The sequence below is a fragment of the Papaver somniferum genome, unplaced genomic scaffold (genome assembly GCF_003573695.1).
Source record: "Papaver somniferum cultivar HN1 unplaced genomic scaffold, ASM357369v1 unplaced-scaffold_10, whole genome shotgun sequence".
Lineage (NCBI taxonomy): Eukaryota > Viridiplantae > Streptophyta > Magnoliopsida > Ranunculales > Papaveraceae > Papaver > Papaver somniferum.
Genome location: NW_020618825.1, coordinates 5947650 through 5966208, shown reverse-complemented (window position 1 = coordinate 5966208; position 18559 = coordinate 5947650).

Sequence of the window (18559 nt, the reverse complement as noted above, 5' to 3'; positions counted from 1 at the left end):
TTTTGCTTGAAGTTCATTTCATTCCTGAAATTGTTCAAATTGGAATCCATACATCTGAGATAGTACTAGCTTCGTAATCATGGACTCCAGAGGTGTTCTTGTGGATTGCAAAATCATCAGTGACTTGTCACTGTTCCAAGTTATTTTGTCCCCTTCAAGTTGATCAACTGAACAACAAAGAAGGCAGTTCTTCTATCTCCACATCATATAATCTCCTATAAAAGATCCCCCGAGTTCCTAGACAAAGAATCGTTTGTAGTGGAGCAACAATCTTTTACTGAAGCCCGCTTGAGAGTGGTCCCAAGTCTGTTTGGTCAAGCGGAAAAAGGCGGTTCTTGCTTTGTCCATAATTATTTGAAAATATAAAATAGACTAAATATCCTTTTGTACTGTAGTTTTCGTATTTTTCTATTTCCACAATCATTTGGGTTCATGCTCTTGATAAACTTTGAACTTCCTATTTATTTTTGTACATGAGTTCATCTTTTTTTTATGAACTATTAGACATTGGTCATGATTATGTCGATCTGAGTTCATTTTGTTTGATGAAACAACTTTACAGAGTGCATAAGAAACATGGAATCTTCACTTCATTATATTCAGCGAAGATCTTAATTTTACAATACATAACTGCCGCATAAGCCAAACAAAAAAGGAATTCATTCTAAAAAGTGAACAAATAGTAAAAAGGAGTTTATTATCTCAAATGAACAAAAAAAAAAACCAAATTCAAAAAACAGAATTCATTCTTAAAAATGAGCACTCAACAAAACTTCCATTAATATGAACAAAAACAAAGTTCATTATTTCAAATGACCACCTATTAAAAACTTCATTATTATGAAAAAAAACAGGGCTCATTTTTTTCAAATGAACACCCAATCAAACTTCATTATTATGAACAACAAGAACAAAACCAAATTCAAATAAAAGAGTTCATTCTTTCAAATGCACACACAACAAAAAAAAATCCAAATTGAAGCGAAAACAAAGTTCAAATAAAACCATAAATCAAATATGAAAACATGAGTTCATTCTTTAAAATGAACACACAACAAAAACTTCATTATCATGACAAAAGACAGAGTTCATTCTTTCACATGAAGATACAACAAAACATCCATTTTTATGAACAAATATAGAGTTTATTCATTCGAATAAATACCTAATAAAAGATCAAGAAAACAAAGTTTATTATTTAAATGAACACACAATAAAAACAAAGTTGATTCTTCCGAATGAATATCTATTAAAAAAATCTAAAAGCAAAGTTCATTCTTTAAACGAACACACAACAAAAACCTCATAAAATCAGATCTAAGAACAAAAAACAAATCAAAGAACAAAAATCTGATAAAATCTACGTCGCCTTCATCATCTTTATTGTCTCCACCATCTTCAACAGCAGCATTCGCAACAGAGAAGAAGAAAACACAAAGTCTTCATTGTCCTCATCATCATAATATATGAGGCAGTCATTCATGCCTCAAACCTGTCTTAACACATGACTTGGTCCATACAAGATGTATAATTTAACCTGCTTAGAAAAATTCTTGTGTCTGCATCCTCAAGCAAGTGACACACAATATTTTCCAGGATCTGCTGAAGTTATTTCTTTATTTTAATCATGAGCAATCTCCAACACCTAAAATACATCCAATATCTTGGTGTGAGGAAAAAAAAGAAATGTTTTACGCAAATCCAAGAGGCAACCAAACTTTCTCTGATTAGGAAAAAACTTAATCAAATAACCTATTTAGTTTTCGGCACCTGCAACCTTTTTGTGGTGTGTGTCATCTCCCTGACTTCAAGAGAGAAAACTTTAAGTTTGTCGACATGATGCGTGCCATATTCAGGTTGAAGCCATTCTTCCCCTGGTTAGGGTGGTAAAGCGTTTTTAGGTTATCATAATATGCGCCATCCTCTTTTTGTAATTTTTCTCCCTACTTGAAAAGACGAGGGTACCCAAATATACCTCAATCTAAAAAATTTCCACCTATAAGTCATTTCTACGAAAGTGATTATATATGGACTGAGTCGAGACAATACAACTAATCGGTTCACACTTCGTGTGACCGTCTATGGATACGAGATCGAGACAATACAACAACGAAATATGTTTACTTGATAATAGGTTTGTACTTAACCAAACTCTATAGGATTACTTATCAAGTAAAATAGGAATTAACGTTTGTATATTTTACTTCTAATTATAATAAAACAATTATAATTGCGGAAATAGAAAAGTAAAAGACACAACAAGATTTTGTTACGAGAAAACTGCAAAAGCATAAAAACCTCGGGACCTAGTCCGGATTGAATACTCTTAGAATTAAGCCGCTATCCAAAATCTAAACCAACTTCGTATAGTTGAAACCAAGCAACTAAACCTATAGTTCACCTATTTTCCTCAGTATCCCTGCGCCTCCAACTTGTAATAAGTTAAGCACTTGGAAAAATTCCTTTGGTTCGTATTCCAAACAGTAAAAGAACAACAAATCTGTTTGGTAACAACTCTTTTCAAACAACATGATATGAGTTTGACAAAGGCTCTTTCGTTTAACTAATAAACTCCTTTGTCGGGTCCTTAGATCAATCTCTTACCAATCACCAAAGCAATTGTAAGACTTATGCAATCAATACTCTAATCAAAAATAAGTGTATTGATGCCGATCTAATCAACTAATCAATCACGATTATCACAAAGATAAACTGATTATAGTTGGATCCCTTTCCATCCGAATCAAGTATTGTGCACACCAAAGATTATGAACCCAAAATTCTTCTTGTCTTCAAATCTTCTTTGAACTTCAATAAACACATGCACACAATCAACTTGAATCTTGTGATCAATCACACACAAAACGGAGTCTGTTAACGTTGGATTATCACAAGACATCTTTAGATCTACAAACAGTTTAAAGTGTTAGAGCATTGCTCGGTTGAACCCACCAAGCGTTGGTATTTCAAGTTTGGTTGTCATATTTTAGTGAACCAAAACTCATTTAAAGAGTCGCTTGATTATATACTAGAGTCAACTTCGTATAGGTTAGCTTGAAAGTATTAGGATTTGAGACTTACAAGTATTACAAGAGATTGTTGCCTCTAGATAGACAAAGTTGTTTGTGGGTGAAAACTGTTTCTGCTGGTTTTGGTAAATTTGGGTGTGTGGATGAGAAACGAATCTAAACCCGAAACAATGCAATGCACGGGAGTACTTTTGATTCGAGAGATCAATTTGTACAATCCTGGCCTAAACCAAGAAATGGTCGTTCCAGGCTTGCTTCGGTCAGAAAGTGAAGGAGAAGGTTTGGTCTTAGGGAGGGAAGCGAAGAAGGTGTTGAGACCAGAATGGTTAATTTTGAAGGTGTGGCTATTTTATGCCTTGTATCAGAATTTGGAATTGGCTCGCAGAATGAAAGCTATCAGTCATTTGGTGATTTATGGATACTGTGTTGTTCTGTGACCAAAACTTGTTGTTTGGTGGAAATAGGTGAAACCTATTTATACAAGTTATAATTTAAACGCACCATGGTCTCGTAGGAAGTGAGAGCGATTGAGTGATGGAAGAGTGGAATAACGTGTAACCGTCAGAAACTATGCTTCCACGATGAAGGAAGTGGGTTCGTTTACACCCATTACTTCTTTACACCACTAACTGTCCCTCCTCCCGATACTTTATTATAACGGGCGCATTGCACGCCGCACGCTGTAAACCGCCAGACCAATACCCTGATGAGTATCCCCCAGTTTGTGACATGTTTGATGTCTCGAGTGTTTTCGTGGAAAACATGTAGCAGTTTGCTACGTGTGGCAAGTCAAAGTCAAGAGACTTGCCGCAGGAAAATAACACGTGATGTTATTAGGATCGTCTTGGCTGGTCGCTTAAAACTTACCACAGGCATGTCAGTTCAGTAGCGAACTTGGACGGCCGAGATTACATATCGTGAGAAAGGGTAGCCATAGATTATGGCCACACCCTGTTGATACTTGAAAATGGCATAGTGGCGCTTTTAGCGCATGCTAGTGGCACTGTGGCATGGTTGGCATAGTTCGTGCATGCTAGTGGCACGGTGGAATAGCTGGCATACGCATGACAATGGCACGATGGTGCAAGTGGCGCCTGGCGTATCCATGACCGTTGGATTTTAGCACATTGATTTTAAACTCAAATGTGATGTGAAAACATCAGTTCTAGTATCCATATTGATCCCAATGCTCTGTGGAACATTATTTGTCTTGGTTGGTGTAGCAACTTTTCCTAAATTAGGGTTTGGCATGCCGAAACCCTATTTAGCACATACGGCATGTGGCCATGGCACGACATTTCATACAAATGGTGCCAGAGTCGCGCCAGAGGAGCCATAGGTAGGCCACCATGTAGAAACTGCCACATGAGCAAATATTTCCACGTGTGGCTATGGTGTGGCGCATTGTTTAGGGTTTCCTAAGTACGCACGGCTTGTGGCATGTTGTGGGCCCGAGGTGGCATAGTTTTGTGCCACGATTAGAAATTAGGGTTTCATTCACCGCCACTAGAACATGGTCTCGCTTACAATTAGGATAGACAAATTGAAGTCTGTTGTGATGCTGGCCACGAACAGAGAGTGGGTTGGCACGTTTTGGCATGCTACCGTGGTAAGGGGCACGTTTGGCATGTGCACTTGGCATGCCCGTTTGGCATGTGCGATTGGCATGCTTTTTGGCATGTTTGGCATGCCGTTCGTATGTTTGGCGTGGTTTTGGGAGGCCAACTTAGTACGACGACCTCTTGACACAATTTCCACCTCTTTTAAAGCTGTGGCAGGTTTAGAGCAACCTGATTGGTCAATAAAAGTGGGGAGTCGGCCAAGCAAGGGTGTGGCTACCCTTTTGGTGCGTGTGGTATGTTTAATGCGACCTGATTGGTCAATAGGGAATGGGTCCGGCAAGTATGGGCCCAACCACAACTCATGGAAGTGTGGCGGGTTTAAAGCGACCTGATTTGTCGAAAAAGGAATAAGGGCCGGTTGGGTAGCATGGGGCGTGGCCAAGTGGAGACGAATAGCCTATGGCGTGGCCACGCTCCCTCTCATTGCTGCTCCTACTCCGCGGCTCCGTTATTCTCTGTTTTCTGATTTTGTGTATGACTTTGCACCTATTAATCCATGGCGGATCAATTGCTTAGTTTCTTAAGAATAATTTCGACCAACGGGGCCTAATATACTGCGCAGGGCGTAAAAACCCTATTTTTTGAAAATTAGTTAGGTTTATGAATTTTGTGAACTATCACAAAATTGATTGAATTCAATGTGTTGACACCGAATTCTTTATTGCGAGAGAGAAATACGCTTTCTGATTGAGTACTTTATGCAACGACCTTAACCTTTATACTTGGAAATTCGTGCTACTCTGCTGGGAGTGAACACAAATTCGTCATGCCATACCAATATTAAGGGTTCTGCCGGGGAACATAAGCACAAGAAAAGTACTCAGCAGGCTCCAGCATTTGTGAGTAATGCATCCAGGAGCTTATACACTCATTAGGCTCTATACTAGTGAAAAATTCATCTAGGAGCTTGAGTTTCAATATAATATGAAGAGACTCCGTTGACGCTCATCATATTTTGATATATTCTCCTAAGTCCCTGCGGATATAGACATATCAATGTCTACTACATCTGATGCCGGGTCAGGTAGATAGACTTTTATAAATTTAGCCCTGAACTAAAAACCACCATCAACATTAAGTCCCCTGCTTAGCTCGTAATAGCGGCATTATTGCGGGGTAAGCATGAGATGGTGACAGACAAGGGTAAAATCAAAAAAGGCAAGAGATGGAGAGATTGCCAGGAAAATTCGACTAACTTTGGCAGGAGGCATGTGTAATCTGTGATCCTTGCATTGATGGCTTTGCGTAATTTTGTCTTGGGCATAGGGTGCAAGCGTTGACGCTGCCACTTTGGTCACGGAGTGCTAACGATGGTGATGCATGTTCGGCTGCGGAATGCTAATGCTGGCGTTGCATCCTTAGCTACAGAATGATGATGATGACTGGTTTGACCACGGAACGAGCGGATATGGCACTGGAATTTTGGCTACTGATCAGCAGAGATGACGCTTGGCTCCAGTCCATGGAGTGGTGGAAACGGCTTCAGTCCGTGGAATGGTGGAAACGGCTTCAGTCCGTGGAATGGTGGAAACGGCTTCAGTCCATGGAATGGTAGAAACGGATTCAGTCCATGGGATGGTGGAAACGACGCCGTTTTCTTGACCATGGGACGAGTAGAGATGGTGTTGAAACTTTGGCTCGACCGTGGAGATGGAGGATGGAGATGGTGTTGATGGCTACTGGTTCGTGGAACGGTGGAAATGGCACTTGGATTCCGTCCGTGGAACGGTGGATGGCGCTGCTACTTCGGCCACGGAGCGGTGATGATAGTGCTGCAACTTCGACCACGGAATGCTGATGGTGCTGCAACTTCGACCATGAACTGTTGATGTTGGCGCTCGGAGCGTTGGCGCTGGCTTGACCACGGAGTACTGGTGGCATGGAGCGTTGGCGCTGTCCTAACCACAGAGTTTTTCAGGTTGAGCAGCTGGTGTTCCTCATGCTGGCGCGCTGCTGGTTCGGGCATGGAGCAGAGATATTGGCACACGACTTGTTCGGCAATGGATCATGAGTGTGATACGCGCAGTCATCTATTCCCGTTCATGGAGCAAGGAGGAATCCTGCTTCTGTTCAAACTCTAGAAACTCCGTTCGTATGAAAAAGGGGTATCGACCCTCTTCTGTTTTTGTTGCTCGTCCGGATTCGTGATTTTTTCTGCAGCGTCCGGCTACTCTTCGTCATTTTTTATCGGTGGTAGAGCGAGTATTAACAACAACAAAGAAATCTCCGGTAGTTGTAATCAGCAGCAAGGCGAGCCAGGAGAACTCAAGGTAGGTGCTCTTTTCCATTTTGCGCATGTAGCCACTCAACAGTACCATCGATCTTCTCCAGAATGTCTAATAAGGTTCTGACTCTTGAAGAATGAGTACCTGACCTCTCCATTAGATTTCAAAATTTACCAAACTCCATTGCACTCATGGTATGTATGGATGAAATATATGCTCGGCAATGATCATGTCAGGGCTAATCTTGGAGATTGTGGTTGCGTTGTTGGTCCATCCTTGACTTTAGGTTATCTGGTGCCTGGACTTTCTGATTGCGATGATGATATGCTGTAGACGCTTGCATGGTCGAAATCTTCTGGAGCCATTGGGTGAAGTAGACGAGCTAAGAGCGTTCCGTTGCTGATGTGCTGCTATCAAGTCTTCAAGGTCTTCGTTCCAAGCGACATCCTTTGAACCATCTTCTGAATCTTGAACTGTTGCATGAAATGGGATGCTGTGAGCAGTCCCCAGTTATACTTCTGTTAGATCCAATGGCGTGGCCGGATATGTGAATGTATCTCTGTGGCGTGCTTTTGGAATCTTTGATGCACGTGTACGTCTTCATGTTGAGGAATTCTTGCGGCTCGTAAAACTTCGACAGTGATGATGTTGAAATCAGAAATAACCTGGTTCAGGGGAGTGAAAGCATCCCATGTTGGTAGTCCCCCATGTGTAATTATCCTGAGCCTATTTTCTCGTGGAAGATGTGATTCTACTGCATTCACTGGTAAGGTGGTGACTGCGTTCAAACTTATAAACCTGAAGGAGGCTTCAGTCCCCAACTGTAGCCTACTTTAATTGCATCGCCTTGAATCCACATTTATGGGATTTGATACAAGCTTATTGTACTCTTCTGGATGTGATGCTGGGATTCTTGGAATCATCTCATGGACAAAAATTCAGGATAACGAAGAGGTAGCAGTGAGAGAGTTATGTTGTTAATCATGGCTCCCTCTGTCTCTTCAAGAAAAATGTTTCAGCCGCATCTCTAGATTTATGTCATGAATGCTTGATTGTTATCGGGGATGGACCGCGATGAGCAGTCCCTAGTCGCACTTCTCTTTGGTTACTGAAGTTGTTTCTACTGGGTAGGCTTGGGATCCATCGTGGGCCTCGTAAAGTGTTGCACACGACTTCTGGGCTGAGAGGTAATGATATCCTTACGATACACCTTTGAAGAGTAGATGACCTTGTCGTGGGTATGACTTTTGGGTTGACCGTGTCTCCTGAGCTTTGACAACGAAGGGATTCCGTGGAGAGCCTCAGTCCCGAAGTTTGGTTTACACATTTCTATCTTGTATGGTCGGTGAGTTTACCATGATAAAGATATCATCTTGGATACGTACTAGTGACTCAATTACTTATTCCATGTGAAACTAAAATATGGAGAAGTATGGATTACCTTTGTAGTGGTTGTTGTTATGGTAAATGTTAGAGCATTGCTCGGTCAACCTCGCATGCGTTGCTATCTCAATCATGTTTGTTAATGTTAGTGATCAAAACTATAAGTCTTGATTTATAGTATACTATAGATAAGTCTCAAACTTGGATAGAAAGTGTGGTTGAGCTCAAGAACTCCATGGCGAATCATCATACAAGACGAAGAACTACTCAAGGAACCGGTGGAACTTCATCGACAAAAAGGTATGTGGATACTTGAACTTATCTATCACTCAAAAGTCTATCTACTCTATCTCCTACTTTGAGACAAAAATTGTGTTGTTATGTAGACTTTGATTATACACATTTGGTATTTCGAGCCGATTATATCTCGCCTATCTATATCTTGAAATATCTATTGGTAAGCTTTCGCTTCAACCAAGTTTATCTTTACCTAGTGACGAAAGTCATGTTATGTTTCAATCACTTTGAAAATGGCTTTGACGAGAAATGGTTTGTGAATAACAACTATATAATGTCCTCTAAGAATGTTTCAATGATTGAAATGAGAGTTTAGATTATATAACCAATGGTGGATATAAGCATTGTTGTGGAAACACATATATGCATAAGTCCTTATTCCTTGAACCAAAGTTTGCGAACGTTGTTGATCAAGAGAACCGGAACTAGGCTGCGAACTCAGTCCGCGAACCCAGTCCACGAACTGGCGGAAGTTCATGAACTCCTTCCGGGAACATAAGTCCGCGAACCTAGTCTGCGAGCTTGATTTAGGTTATATCTAATGACGATTTTGTGAACTCATACTTATAAATACAGAGGATGCATTTTTCAAACCGTGGATATAAAGTTCATGAACCGATCCAAGTGAATCAAATCGTCTTTTCTTCAATTGTGTATTGTGTAGTTATATAAGATTTCCTTGCAATTGAACAACTCTCTAACTAGTTCATTTGAAAACATTTGAACTAGTTATGGTGAAGAAGAATATGGTTGATATGAAAGTGATCATCTGGCTAACCATTTGGTTAACTATTGTTGAACCAACAAATGTACATGTTTGGGTACGGTTACACAAACCTAGAAACGTGCATTTCATTTGTGTGTAACAAGTTAAGTTTTCGATCTAACGGTTGAAAGATATTAGCTTGAATCTAATCAGGTTTTCATCTAACAGTGAATATTGAATGCTTTGTTACTAAGCTAACATTGATTACAAACCCTGATTTGAAAGACTATATAAGGGGAACTCTATAATCTATGCAAAACTAATCCCCACACCTTACGTGTGATACTAGTTGGTTTTGCTAGAGTCGATTCTCCTTTAACCTTTGGTTTCTTCTTAAAAACCAGGTTAACGACTTAAAGACTTCATTGGGATTGTGAAGCCAGACCGATACTACTTTCTCATAGTTGTGTGATCTACTCTTGCGTTTTCTATCGTACGAGTACAATCAAATTGATTGGCTTGAGATTGATATCTCCGATAGGAAAGATATAAAAATTAATCACAAACATCTTCGTCTCATTGTTTGTGATTCCGCAACATCTTGTTTCGCTACCTTACGATTAAGATTGTTGTGCGGTGTTTGATAACTCTAGGCTGTTCTTCGGGAATATAAGACCGGATTATCAATTGGGTCCTGTTCACCTTGATTTATAAAAAAACGGAACAAAAACCTTTTGGGTTTATCTGTGCGAGACAAATTCATCCTTTCTATAGACTTGTCTGTGTGAGACAGATTTTTTTATTTCAAGTCTTCGACTTTGGGTCATAGAAACTCTTAGTTTTGGGTGAGATCAGCTAAGGGAATCAAGTGCGTGGTATCTTGCTGGGATCAGAGACATACGGAGCGCAACTGTACCTTGGATCAGTGTAAGATTGATTGGGGTCCAACTACAGTCCAGTCTGAAGTTAGCTTGGAGTAGGCTAGTGTCTGTAGCGACTTAATACAATGTGTAATCAATATGGACTAGGTCACGGGTTTTTTATGCATTTGCGGTTTCATCATTAAAAAAATTATGTTGTTTGTGTTATTTCTATTTCCGCATTATATTGTTTATCTTTATAATTGAAATAATACAGGTTTTGTTTTGAAGATCAATCAATTAGAATATCCAACCTTTGGTTGTTGGTTTACATTGATTGACACTTGGATATTGGTCTTTGGTAACATCCAAGTTATTCCTTGTATTTGATTAGGACTCGCAGATTTTTCTTGAGTAAATCAAATCAAGAGAGAGATACTAACTCCTCGATATACTTTTATCTAGATTGAGTCTGACTGTCTAGTTGATTCTCTAGAAAGTGTATTGGAGTTAGTCCATACAGATTTCTAAGAGAAATATTGGGTGGTGTTGTTAGACCCCCGCCTTTTCAATTGGTATCAGAGAAGGCAAACACATTTAAGACCTTACAAGACTTTGTTTGTAGCGATATGACTCTATGGATAGAGGTGTTATCTCTATTAACATACCACCAGTCTTCGATGGCTCCAATTACTTATGGTGGAAAATTGCTTTGCGAGCTTTTCTTCAAGCACGTGATTTTCAATCATGGGTTTATGTTGTTAATGGCTATGATGCTCCCGTTGTGGCACTTGGAGATGTAAACGTTCCCAAGAATATTGGTGAATACATTCCTGCCGAGATACTTGCTGCAAAGTAAAACTCCGACGGTTTGAATGCCGTCATACATGCCATTACCCCAAACTTCAGCACCATGTGTCGAATTGCACTAGGTCTAAAGATGCTTTGGATATCTTAGAAAACGTATTTGAAGGAAATACCAGTGAAAAGGAAGCTAGGCTTCAAAACCTTAGTTCAGAGTGGGAAAACCTTCGTATGGAAGATGAAGATTCATTTGATGATTTTAATCACAAAGTATGTGAAATTGTTAATGCATCTTTTGCATTGGGTAAAACTATTCCTGAAAAGGACATTTTGATGAGAATTCTCAGATCGCTGCCATCTAGATACGATTCTAAGAAGCATGCCATCGTTGAGGGAAATAACCTATATAATCTCCCCTGAAATATGTTGGTTGGGAAGCTTAAGATATTTGATCATGAACACGCATCTAAATCTAAGGATGTTGTGTTCATAGCATTAAAAGACACTAAATTACTTGACAAAGGTAAAAAAGTGTATATCTCTGAAGATGATCACTCTGAGACAGATTCATCAGATGAAGATCTTGACAAGTCAGTCTCAATGATCACAAGACAGTTTAGAGATCTTCTGTTGAAGAGAACTAAATGTTTTTCCAGAGATAAGCCTAAAGTATCAGTCAAACCTCATAATCGTATTCCTCCTAAAAACAGGGACGCAAATGAAACTAATGACGAGGATATGCCTCAGTGTAAAGGTTTTGGTCATTTTGCAAAAGAGTGCCCAAACTGCAGGAAATACACTGGGAACAAAGGTCTTGCTGTGATGAGATGTCTGAGATCTATGATTCTGACGAAGATAGGAAATCAAGTGTTTCTCTTCTATGTGAAAACATTGATTTTGATAATTGTAGCAATACACATATCAATCTTGATGTTTTTGGTGAAGATAACCCAATCAAGTTGGAACAATCAATTGACCCATTCTTTGGAAACTCTGTTTATAATGTTTCAGGATCCACCATGTGTTTAGTTGCGCGCACATCTCAGATTCCTGAGTATTATCCAAGATTGACGTGCTCATTCTGTTCTCAAAAGGGTCATGAACTATCAAGGAGTTACAAGAACAAACATCAATTGAGGCATGTCAACAAACTTCAACGAAGAGAAAATCGACTAGCAAATAAGCTCAAACTTGCTCAGAAGACCGCTGAGGTATGTAAGATTTTATCTTCATCTAAGAAATTAGTTTCCAAAGAAAAAACAAGACCATTAGATAAGAAAGCATGGTCGAATCATTTTGATAGACATAGGTCTGAAGATTCCTCTCAAGAGGAACACGGTGGACAAATTATTGTTCACCACAACACAACCTAATTGTGTTGCTTTGTAAATATTGTCTCATGTGCCTGATCAAAAGAGACGAGATTGTGTACCTCTCAGGTTTTAGGAAAAGTTCTTTTTCTTTTGTTTTCTTAGTTTTTTTCTTCTCTGTCTATCAATAAATAAAGAGAGTTATTATCGACAATTCTAATCTTTATAGGGTTAAGAGTTGGGCGTGCACGAACCCGTTAAAAGGTTTCAAACCCTACATTCTTTTTTCCTTCTCTGATATCCTTTATATCTTAAGACTACTTTTTGATATTGTGAAAAATATTTTGCATAATTCTCCGAGCATCATGTCTTCTGATGGAAAAGATTTCCAAGTCATCAATTATGAAGGAAAAAGAGAAATCTCCTGTGACTCCATCCTTGAAAAGAAAAAGAAGGAATGCGAAGAAGACAAGGGCTGTTCCTTCTAACTCTCAGAAGTTTTCTGATGTTCTTGATGAGTTAAGGGAGGCAAGAAAGGAGATTCGTGAAATAAAGGATCGCGTGTTAAGATCTTTGGAAATTCAGAAGGCCCTGGTTCGACATCATCAGCCAAGACGGTTTGTTGGTATTGACTCCTTCCTCCACATACCTTATGTTCTAATAGTTGTTGACGACAAGGAGTTTGGGGACGACAAGGAATTTCTCAAAGATATTGTTTCCTAGTAAATCTTATTTTATTTAGAAGAATAACTATAGTTTGGAATAGCCATTATTGTGATTACACATAGCTATGTCCAACGTTTTCATCTTCACGTTTTTAGGTTTATTTGTTTAAACTATAAAATTGTTTGGAAGATGATCTTTGCATTATTAATCTTTATGATTTTATATATTGCAATATGTTATGGGATATGTGTGTTTGCGCCCGTGAACTATGTTTGTCCGATACTTTGTCAAAAGTAAAGTCTTTCGTTATCGATATTCATGTATTGATAAAAGAATGAATGGACTTTTGACAAATACAAAATTTAAGACTATTATGTCAATTATTGATGGAAGATAGGTTAAAATATTTTATTTGCAAGGATTATATCTATTGATTGTCGTATGCAAATAGTGATAGAAAATAGAATGAATCCTTGTGTATTCCGCGGTATTGATCTTCCCTGATCCATATTTTATGTGTATACGGAAATACTATATAAGGTTTTCTTGTGTTGAGTATATGAACGGTTAAGTTAGTCAATTCCTTGGTTAACTTAGTCTTAGCTCCGTAAGTTCTCTTATGTTGAGCATCTCCGATTAAATTGATCACTCTTGTGTTTAATTTGGTTGTGTATTTCGATTAAATTAATCATGAGTTTACTTGTGATTAGTTTGATTGAGTTTTTGGATATAGAAAATCTTTCTTATGGTTTTTGTTTCCATCAAAATCCTTCTTTTCTTTTCAAAATTAAGGTCGCTCTTGTTGTTCTTTCGGGAATGACATCAAATGGGGAAGAGTTCTTTTGAACTTATGCTTCATTGCCAAATCTTGAGGGGAGTGCGGCTCTGGAATATTATAGGGGTTATCTTGTATCTTAATAAACTCCTTGATGAATGCATTTAGCTTCGACTTTATGATTGCATCTAAACAAGTTGGTATGTACTTTCTTTTAGTCTTGAAATGTCTCTTTTGGAAATTTCATTAGGATCCCATTCTTGTACCTTTGCCAATTTTATTGACAAAAAGGGGGAGAATTAATTGTAATTCACACTACAAATACATATGGTTTTCGGATCATTGTGTAAGGGGGAGTGGTTTCCATGTGAGATGGAGTATTGACTAAGACGGAGTGATACATATCACCATAATATTGTTGTCAAAGTTGTTATACAATTGAATTTGATACTGTGTAATAATACTATGACACTGTATAATAATGATCGAGAATTATTTTTTCTCATTGTTATAGCTACGGATCTTCAACAACGGTGATGCTGAACTTACAACCTTTGAGATCATTGGAGTACTTGGAAGTGACGAAGATTTCGAGTAATGTTGAAGATTAGGCATGTGGAATAGGATTTACTAAAGTTTTTTTTATCTTTTTTGTATTCCATATGTATTGATAGTTTTGTCACTAAAATTGACAAAGGGGGAGATTATTAGAGCGTTGCTCGGTCGACCTCGCATGCGTTGCTATCTCAAGCATGTTTGTCAATGTTAGTGATCAAAAATATAAGTCTTGATTTCTAGTCAACTATAGCTAAGTCTCAGACTAGGATAGAAAGTGTAGTTGAGCTCAAGAATTCCATGGCGAATCATCATACAAGACGAAGAACTACTCAAGGAACCGGTGGAACTTCATCGACAAAAAGGTATGTGGAGACTTGAACTTATCTATCACTCAAAAGTCTATCTACTCGATCTCCTACTTTGAGACAAAAGTCGTGTTGCTATAAAAAATTTGATTATACACATTTGGTATTTCGAGCCGAGTATATCTCTCCTATCTATATCTAGAAATATGTGTTGGTAAGATTTTGCTTCAACCAAGTTTATCTTTATCTAGTGACGAAAGTCAGGTTATGTTTCAATCACTTTGAAAATGGATTTGAAGAGAAATGGTTGTGAATAACAACTATATAACGTCCTCTAAGAATGTTTCAATGATTAAAATGAGAGTTTAGATTATATAACCAATGGTGGATATAAGCATTGTTGTGGAAACATATATATGCATAAGTCCTTATTCCTTGAACCAAAGTTTGCGAACTTTATTGATCAAGAGAACCGGAACTAGAGCTGCGAACTCAGTCCGCGAACTGGCGGAAGTTCTCATCCCGAGAATATCTTCTGGAATTGATGAACTCCTTCCGGGAACTTAAGTCCGCGAACCTAGTCTGCGAACTTGAGTTAGGTTATATCTAAAGACGATTTTGTGAACTCATACTTATAATACTAAGGGATGCATTTTGCAAACCGTGGCTATAAAGTTCATGAACCGATTCAAGTGAATCAAATCGTCTTTGCTTCAATTGTGTCTTGTGTAGTTACATAAGATTTACTTGCAATTGAATAACTTTCTAACTAGTTCATTTGAAGACATTTGAACTAGTTATGGTGAACAAGAATATGGTTGATATGAAAGTGATCATATGGATAACCATTTGGTTAACCATTGTTGAACCAACAAATGTACATGTTTGGGTACGGTTACATAAACCTATAAACGTGCATTTCATTTGTGTGTAACAAGCTAAGTTTTCTATCTAACGGTTAAAAGATATTAGATTGAATCTAATCAGGTTTTCATCTAACGGAATATTGGGTGGTGTTGTTAGACCCCCGTTTTCAGTAAACCTCTGGCTTGTATCAACAAACGAGCAACAACATTTCTTGGAAGTAGATGTGATCCGAAGAGACTACATTGTCGTGGAAACAATGTAGGTTGGCAGAAATTGCATGGGCGTCCATGGAAGCAAAGGGATTGGCTGGACACGTAAGCGAGTAAACTTTCCACGACCACGAGCTTTGGAGAGATGGTTCAAAAAGTGGCCACAACTACGAACCTTGGATGGTTGTGACCACGATCCTTGACAGGGAGGAGTGGCGACTTCTGGAGCAAAACATTGAAGCGGCTTCTGGAGCAAAATATTGAAGCGGAGCGGCTTCTGGAGGGAATGTTGAGGCGGCTACTTCTGAGTTGTGGCCATGTCCGTCTGAGTCTTGGAAAGAACTTCTTGTCTCTCCCTCAAATCGATAACGGTAATTGGAAAGATTGATTTCCTCTAGCTCCTCCAGCCTCGCGTCCTTACGAAGATGTGGTGGCAGCCATGGTAATGATTGGAGGTGTCATGCTCGAAGAAATATTAGGAGTAATGGCATCTCTGGATCTGGTAATAAGAGGCGTCACGTCAGAGGGGATGCTTCTGGTGTCGGCGGTAGAGGATGTAACGCATGGTGTTGGTCATTACCCTTTTTCTCTCGTTCGATACAGCCACATATTCTATTCTCTTAGGGGTCTCTCCACAAAACTGAATTTTCAGGTTGCAAATCCAAGTTTATTGTGCGACACAATCTTGGCCGCGAGAAATCCCCAGTCGTCCTTTATTGTATGTGTAACATCTTTGTGCCGATCCGCGAAAAGACGGAGGATCTCCAGTCCCCAGGCGCAATTCCCCTTAATCTATCTTTTCTTGGACGATGCGTTTCAGAGCATTGCGTTCACTGGTAGGATGATTGACGAACCTGTGGTAATGGCAATACTTGGGATTTGATGACATCATCTTGAATCCACACTTCCAGGAGTTCGATTAATTTCTCGATTGGGAACGGGAAGTTTGGAGCATCATATCCAGTTTATTTTTGTTGCACATGAACCTTAGCCGCGAGCTTTTGAGGTGAAGCCATCTGATGCGCCGGTGCCACACGTTTGGGTTGTTGTTCCGCTGCTGGAGTTTTTCTATGTATTCCTTCATTAGCGATTGACTGGAGGCTGGATATTTTATTAGAAAGACGCCTGCTTTCCTGAACGTCTTTACGAGCTTCTTCATTCTGGAACGGTTCGGATCGACTAAGTAAAGCAACAACCAATCTCTTAGCAGCTTCTGATGCAATATGGGAATTGATATTTTCTAGGAAGGATGCACATAATGAAATCACCTTTCCATTGCGCGGACTCTGATGGGAACGTGATAAATCCCACGAGTCTTGTTTCTGATATTGAGGAAACATCTTTTGATCTTCATGAGCAGACAAGTTAACTTGGTTGATAGCATTACATTCAGCGTGACCATAGGCTTCATCCTCCTCACTAGGAGTAGGAATATGAATCTTGGAAAAAGGACTACCCACCATCAGCATTGATCCAAAATGAATGGTTGATAGCAATTCCTACAGAATGAATACCCGTTGGTTCCTTTGACAGTTGATCCGTGAGCGCTTTCAAAATCGTAGATACTCCCTCCTGCGTCTTGACAATAGTAGCTTGATTCTCGACAATACCATTCAGGATTTTCGTCAAATCATGAATAGTTGTTAAATATCGAGACTCCATAGCCTCGACAATGGTTTTGAATGAAAGAACGGATTCAGGGATAACATGTGTAGTATTTTCGGTGCTAGGAGAAGTAAAATTGGGATTGAGGGTTTCTGAAGCATTCCTAAGATCAACCATCTAGAGAAATTTAGGAAATTGAAAATGGGTTTGAATTTGGCCTAAGACCGATTGGGAGCAAAATGAAATTGGGAATTGAATTTGCAATTGAGAGATTTAATCTCCCACAGTGGTCGCCAATTGTTTGTGGGTGAAAACTGTTACTGCTGGTGTTTGAGGGTGAAAACAGTTTCTATTGGTTTCGGTAATTTCGTGTGATGTGGGTGAGAAACAAATCTAAACCCTAAAAAATGTACTGCAAGGGAGTACTTTAGATTCGAGAGATCAATCTGTACAAGTCCCGCCTAAACCAATAAATGGCCGTTCCAGACTTGCTTCGGTCACAAAGTGGAGGAGAAGGGTTGGTTTTGGAGAGGGAAGCGAAGAGAGTGTTGAGACCAGAATAGTTGATTTTGGAAGAGTAGTTTTTTTGTGACTTGTATCAGAAAGTGGGAAGCTAACAGATGGGAAAGCTAGCAAACGTTTTCCAAGTGTTGTATGCTCCTGACTAGAACTTGTTGTCGGTGGAAATAGGTAATGCCTATTTATACAAGTCGAAGTGAAACGTACTCTGGTCTCATTAAGAAATGGAAAATGGGTGAGTAAATGGGAGGAGGTGGTAACCGGTAACGCTTGGAATTGATGTTCCATAAAAGAAAGCATTTCACCATTACTCCCTGTATTTACTAACCGCCTCATCCTTATGACACTTTCTTATAACGGGCGCAGTGTACGCCGCACGCTGTAAACCGCCAAACCGATACCTAATGAGAATCCCCCAATTTGTGACATGCGTTGATGTCTCAAGTGTTTTCGTGGAAAACATGTAGCACGTTGTTTTTGTCTGGCAAGTTGAGCTTGGGAGACTTGCCGGCTCGGTGGTGACCTTCGACGGTCGAGATTTTGTATCTTAAGAGGAAAGGTAGTCGTTGATTATTGCAACCTTTCGTTTGGTAGCCAGTGGCATGAAAGCATGATCAGTATGGCTTTAATATGGCATAGTTTAGGTACGCCCAAAACTTAGGGCCAAAGTTTCCATGCGTTAGCTGGTAACCTTGGACGGTTAAGATCTGCACCTTAGATGAAAAATTGGCCATTGATTGTCGCGGGCCTTAGTTTTGGCAGCCGCATAGGGAAAGCCGACATGGTATGGCACGCCAAGGTGGTTGGCATGCCATTAGC